Raw genomic sequence first — 6072 nt, 5'->3', positions numbered from 1 at the left:
TCTCCTTAAAGGGCTTTGTGGCTCCTTGGACCTGCAGGGTTGAATTCAAATTCTTTGGCACGGCTTGAATGGGGTGACCATATCATTTGGGGGGTCCAACCAATCGCTATCGAGAGTGAGGGAGGGGAGAGGATGGTCGTTATGCTGGGACGGCAAGTGTAGACTGAGACTATCCCAGGGCAAACGGGGACATCTGGTCACCCAGAGCATGAAGGACCTTCGCGAGCTGATCTCAGCTAACCTCTCCTGCCTCTCCTCCCACTCCTCTCCCATTTGCACACAGACTGTTCTCACTGCCCTGTATGCCACTCTCTTTACCACCCGCCCCTTCTCCTGGGTGGTCCTCTGGGTCCCTGCTGAGGCTCTTCTTCTTCTAAGAAGCTTTCTCTGACCTTTTAGGACCCAGCTAGGGGCTCCCTTTGGGTACCTCCTTTCCCCTGTGCCTTGGCAGAGACCACCCCCTATTGTTTCCTTGTCTTTCTCCCCCGGTAGATTGCTAAGCTCCTTGACAGCAGAGATCCTGGTGTTGGTTGGCTCTCCATATGTATGGTAGGGACTTAATGTTTGTGTCCTTCCCAAATTCTTATGTTGAAATCCTAACCCCCAAGTAGATGGTATTAGGAGGTGGGGCTTTGGGGAGGTGATTAGGCCAGGAGGGTGGCACCCTCATGAACAGGGTTAGTGCCCTTATAAAGGAGGCCTCTTTCACTCCTTCCTCCATGTGAGGAAACAGGAAGGACCAGGGATCAAGATCTGCCCAGACACCAAGCCTGCTGGCACCCTGATCTTGGACTTCTCCAGAACTGAGAGAAACACATTTCTTTCTTTCTTTTTTTCCTTTTTTTTTTTTTTTTTTTTTTCTTTTTAAGGCTGCACCTGTGGCATATAGAATTCCCAAGCCAGGACCTGAATCAGAGCTGCATCTGTGACGTATGCCACCACAGCCACAGCAATACTGGATCCTTAACCCACTGAGCAAGGCCAGCTTCGAACCCATATCCTGAAGACTATGTCGGGTTCTTAACCTGCTAAGCCACAACAGGAACTCCAAGGAGTTTTTAAGTAGGACGAATGCTTTCTCTCTGAATCCCATTTCCAAACTGGGTCACTCGGGAATCACAAGATGTTAACTGTAAAAGTCCAGCCTCCATGCTGCCCCACAGCCATACACCATGGGTCTGGGAAGCCCCCTATAGGGCTTCAGCGTATCTGAAAACCTTCTAGCTTTCCACCAACACCACAGCCTGAGGATTTGGTGACTGGAGCCTCACCATCCAGACAATCCAAATGAATTAGCTTGCTAATTGCTTGGGTGCACGTTCAATGTCTCTTAGATAGGCTTTCATTTTTGTTAATTGTGCATGTGTTTCCAATGAAAATTCCAAATGTGCGTTGGAGCCCTCCACCCTTTTAGGGATGCTCACCAATAGCTTCCATAGACCCTGCGTGCATGTGCTGACATTCCATGTGCAACACACACTGCCCAGACATGCATATTGATGCTGTGCCTCTGTGGGCAGTCTCCCCTCTCCCGCCAAGCCTCCTATTTCCATCTTCGCCTTCCTGGAAGCAGACTTGTCTAGGCTTGCCTAAGCCCATCCCTGTGATCCTAGGATGATGCGGGCTGCTAACACCCAGCGGCTCCCTGGTACCATTCTGTTAAGCGTCAAGTCCCCTTCAAGGAAATTAAACCCAAAGCCTCTGGCCAAGAATTACCAGACCCTTATCATCACCCCGGGCATCTCATTGTAATGCCCCTTCCCCTACCCTGAGCGACGGGACCTAGCAGTCAGAACAATGAGGAACTCTCCAGGGAATATTCCTATCACCTGTTCCGCATGCAAATGAGGTATCCCGCCCCAGACCAATCAGAAGATCAAATATGCTCCCGGCAAAGACCAATCAACACTCAGCCCTTATGCACCCGGAAGTGGGCGGGGGCAGGAAGAATCAGGTCTCCACTCAGGTCCCCCAGCTCTGGGATGCAAAACCCAATTGTAAAGGGGGACGGGTGCCTACTTGAGGGGTGGCCCACTCTCCGAAAATGTACTTTTAATAAATTTGCCTGAGATCATGCCCACTGTTTCAATTCCTTCCTGTGGCGGGTGCAAAGGGTGCCACGGAGGAAACAATGCAACCGCAATAATTCCAGACGTTAAGCTGGGTCCTGTCCAGAGCTGCGCCAGTGAGAGCCCAGCAGCGTCGGAAGGGTGACAGCGGCCACTCTGTCCTCTCTGTCCTGAGGAGCAGCCTTTGAGGAACAAGTCAAGATCCTGAGGGCCTGGTTCGGTCCAAGGCAGCCTCCCTCGGCGCAGAGCCCCGAAGCCCTGACATTCATTCCGCCTCAGCTCCGTCTCTCCCCTCCTCCCCCTCCTCCTCCAGCCTCCACCTGAAAGGCCTAATGGGTAATCATTTCCTGACAGAAAACTCAACTTAAATTGTGAAACAGAAGCCATTTAAAAAGAAACCGGTTCCACATTTTATTATTTTTTCCGGGGGTGGGGGGGGAACAGTTTCTGCCGTCCCCAGGCCTCGGGGCCTGGTGGGAGATGAGTTGTGACAGGCCTGAAACAGGCTCAGGGCGGAGCGCGAGCACAGGCCCGCAGCCCAGGCGGCCTGTGTACCGCCGGCACTTTGAGCCCAAGTGGCTTTATTTCAGAGGAAATCATGCCTTTGGACGCCGAGAGACTAGCGAGGGAGGGAGGGAGGGAGGGGGAGAGGGAGGGACTACTTGAAGGAAAAAAGTTTGGTTTCAATCTGTGAAATTGGTTTCCCCTGGGGGGAACTTTAATTCCTGTCAAATGTTTAGGGAGAAGACGAAAGGGAAAGCTTCCAGGTTCGCAGTTGCCTCCAGCCTTCAGCCGGTCTCCGGTGCAAAACCTCTCACCACATCCAAGGAGATTCTGGAGAGACAGCGCCTGGGAGAGCAGATGCCCAGCCAGGGGACAAAGTGGCCGTGCAGCCACAGCCAGCACCCGGTCCTTGGATGAGACCTGGGGGAGGGGACGGAGGCGAGGGCAGGCTAGGGAAGAGGGGGCTGAGACCCGCAAGGCTGAGGAAACGCTTCTCACAAACTTACTTTTCCTTCTTTTGGCTGCACAGAGCCCAGGTCTGGGGGGTCTGCATGTCAGGAGGTCTTGAAGCCCCCAGAAAAGAATGTGAGAAGACAGATCCCATCAACTGAGCCATGGTTATAGGCCAGCAGCCATGGTTATAGGTCAACAGCCCTAGTTTCAGAAATGCAACGCCCTAGGGACAGGACAGGGAGGAATTCTAATTCTAAAGGGTGACCTCAGGGTACTTGTGGGCACAGCCTGGGGTTTTGAAGAGGACAGGGAGCTGGTAGGGAGAGCCGGCAACTCCAGCCAAGAGATGGAAACCTCCTTTTTCCTCCTACAAAAAGAAAGCCTCCCTGCAAGTTGGTCATTATGCTGTAGATAAACAAAGGCTGAGACAGCCCTGGAGTTAAATTGAGACAGGCTGTGAGATGAGATCCTATTAGATACAGACGGAGCCCACAGCCTTGAAGGGTTCAGAAGAGTCTGGGGCCGTGGGTCTGAGCACGGTCCTTGGGGACGGCTGGCTTCTCTCGGGCTCTCAGGGGCACCGAGGTGGTTTAGGTCACCTCCCTCATCACTGCCCTGACCTCTGGAGCGAGGTAAGCTTGTCCTGCCCACAGCCCCCTGCTCACACTGTTCTTCTTAGGTGTTTAGCATCTGTCTTCCTGGGTGAACTGGTGACTTTCCCAGGGCAGGGCTCTTGCTGTGTTACTGCCTGCCTCACAGTGGCACATACTAGGTGTGCAACAACTCTTTGCTGAATGAATGAATGAATGAATGAGTGAACTCGAGCAGTTGCTGGTAATGAAGGGGAGGGGCAGGAAGGGAGAGGTGAGAAGAGGTGGGGTTGTTAGTCCCTAACTGGTCTAACTTGGTTTAGGAAAGAGCTTTGAAGGCAAAAATCCCAGGAGGCCTTTTTCTAACACTGGCTAAAAGCAGCCTGGCTTGGGGACATGTGGCAGGTCCCCAGCCTATAACAGGAGTGGCCGTGCTGGGGGCGGGGTTCAGGAGTTGGTTGCACAACAAGAGTTGCCAGGCACACAAACAAGCAGATTGCGAGGAGAAGGCCAGCTTTACAGAACAAGCGGCCACTCAGGAGGTGTGATGACACACATCCCTGGTGTAGGCACAGATTCCTGGCCCCTGTCTTTTGGGCTGAGGCAAGGGGGCTGCCGTTAAAATACAGGTGTTATCTTGGAGGACAGGCTAGCAGGCTAGCAGGAACTTGGGAACAAATCAGATCAATTCTTTGATGGTCCACCCAAAAGCATCTTGGTACTCGGAACAAGAAAGAGGAGAGGTCCAGAAGGGAAACTAAGAAGGGTGCCAGCAGCAAAGTCAAGTAGATTCCTGACGAGGGTATTTAGGAAAGAAAGAGACTACCCATCCGGCCAACCCAGAATCCTAGTCCAGATAGATTCCACATTTTACAGCACCTCCAGGTTGAAAGATGAGGAAACTGTAGCGGGATACACTCTGCCATGATTTTAGCAAAACACGTGACAAGACATCTCACAATATTTTAATAGAAATTATGGTGAAATACCTGCCGGATGATAAGAAAGCCAGCTGGAATTTGAAGCTGATGAATAATTGAATCTGAAGAGTGATTAATGCCCTGATAAAATCTAGAGAGTTGTTTCTGTATTTTATTATTTTATTTTACTTTTGGACTACACCTGCAGCTTGTGGAAGTTCCAGTGCCAGACACTCAATCCCTGCTACAGCAGCGACCCAAGCCACTGCAGTGACACCAGATCTGTAACCCACTGTGCCACAAGGGAACTCCAGACTTTAATTTTCTTATCTGTGATTTTTATGGAGAAAATATCAATGTTGTAAGTGAAAAAAAAAATCAAGAAAGCTAGCCAGTGCCATAGATGACAGACTCGAGATTCAAAATGCTGTCAACAATCTCATTTATTGGCTAAAACTGATGAAATGAAACTTAGCACAGAAGGAAGATTACATATTACATTTAGTCTTCAAAGAAAAACAGGATGGAGACTCTGGTTGGCATGAGATCATCAGAAAAAGATTAGAGGATTAAGAATGTCTAGAATGTAAACAGAGGAGGAAGAGAAAGAAAAACAAGAGAAATGACTAAGAGATAGGATGTGCTACTTGGAAAAGAGAGTTTGGGGAAAAGTGAGTGTTCTCCTCAAATATTTAAAAGACAATCTATCAAGAAGAAGATGGAGCAGTTCCCGTGGTAGCTCAGTGGGTTACAAACCTGACTAGCATCCATGAGGATGTGGGTTCCATCCCTGGCCTCACTAAGTGGGTTAAGGATCTGGCGTTGCTATGAGCTGTGGGGTAGGTCGAGAATGTGGCTCAGATCCTGAGTTGCTGTGGCTGTGGCATTGGCCAGCAGCTGCAACTCTGATTCAACCCCTAGCCTCCTAGCCTGGGAGTTTCCTTATACCACAGGTGCATCCCTTAAAAAAAAAAAAAAAAAAAAGAAGAAGAAGAAGGAGTTGCAGAAGGAGGTGAGGGAGACAGACCTACTCAACGAGAAATGAAAGAAGAGTCTCCTAGGACCTGGCACGGCCACTCTGCGGAGCAAGGATCTCTCTGCGCTGGCGAGACCAGATCCAAGCCTGTGGACAGACATGGTGCAGACAGAAATCCCACCACAGATGGGAAACCAAACTAGATGATTCCTCGGTCTCCTCCCTTGCACATCCTCTGATGCTGGAGCCCTGCATCCTACAGAGCCCTGTGCATTACAACAGACCATCTTGTAAGAATGCGCATCCTAGGAAATAGGGACTAGAGAAGAAAACTCTAAAACAAAGCCCAGGTGGACAGAGTTTTGATGCATGGAATTTGGGAGTGGGCATTTCACCCTGTGGACAAGGATGGTTGTGAGATAAAGGGCAGCAAAGGTGGGCGTTCTGTGGCCCACAGTGGCAGCATGAGTGAGGGAGGGGAGGGACCACTCAGTGGAAATGTGGTCTCGCATCTTCAAGCTTCTTCTCAGACTTTTCTATTCTGGGTCACTTTCTTCGGA

At 50.4% G+C, this 6072-nt stretch overlaps 1 long non-coding RNA gene across 1 annotated transcript; it reads left to right on the top strand.

The window, feature by feature from the left end:
* The first annotated feature begins 1926 nt into the window (after nucleotides 1–1926).
* On the top strand, nucleotides 1927–5131 carry LOC110255681 (uncharacterized). The gene is made up of 2 exons (XR_002336326.2): nucleotides 1927–2405; nucleotides 2810–5131. It is a non-coding gene; the product is annotated as an uncharacterized LOC110255681 (long non-coding RNA).
* The last annotated feature ends 941 nt before the right edge of the window (nucleotides 5132–6072 follow it).

The sequence above is a fragment of the Sus scrofa genome, chromosome 10 (assembly GCF_054392235.1).
Source record: "Sus scrofa isolate SSC_HxYL_T2T_F1_AM1 chromosome 10, Sscrofa_HxYL_maternal_Yorkshire_Landrace_v2.0, whole genome shotgun sequence".
Taxonomy (NCBI): domain Eukaryota; kingdom Metazoa; phylum Chordata; class Mammalia; order Artiodactyla; family Suidae; genus Sus; species Sus scrofa.
This window is presented reverse-complemented; position numbering and strand designations above follow the sequence as displayed.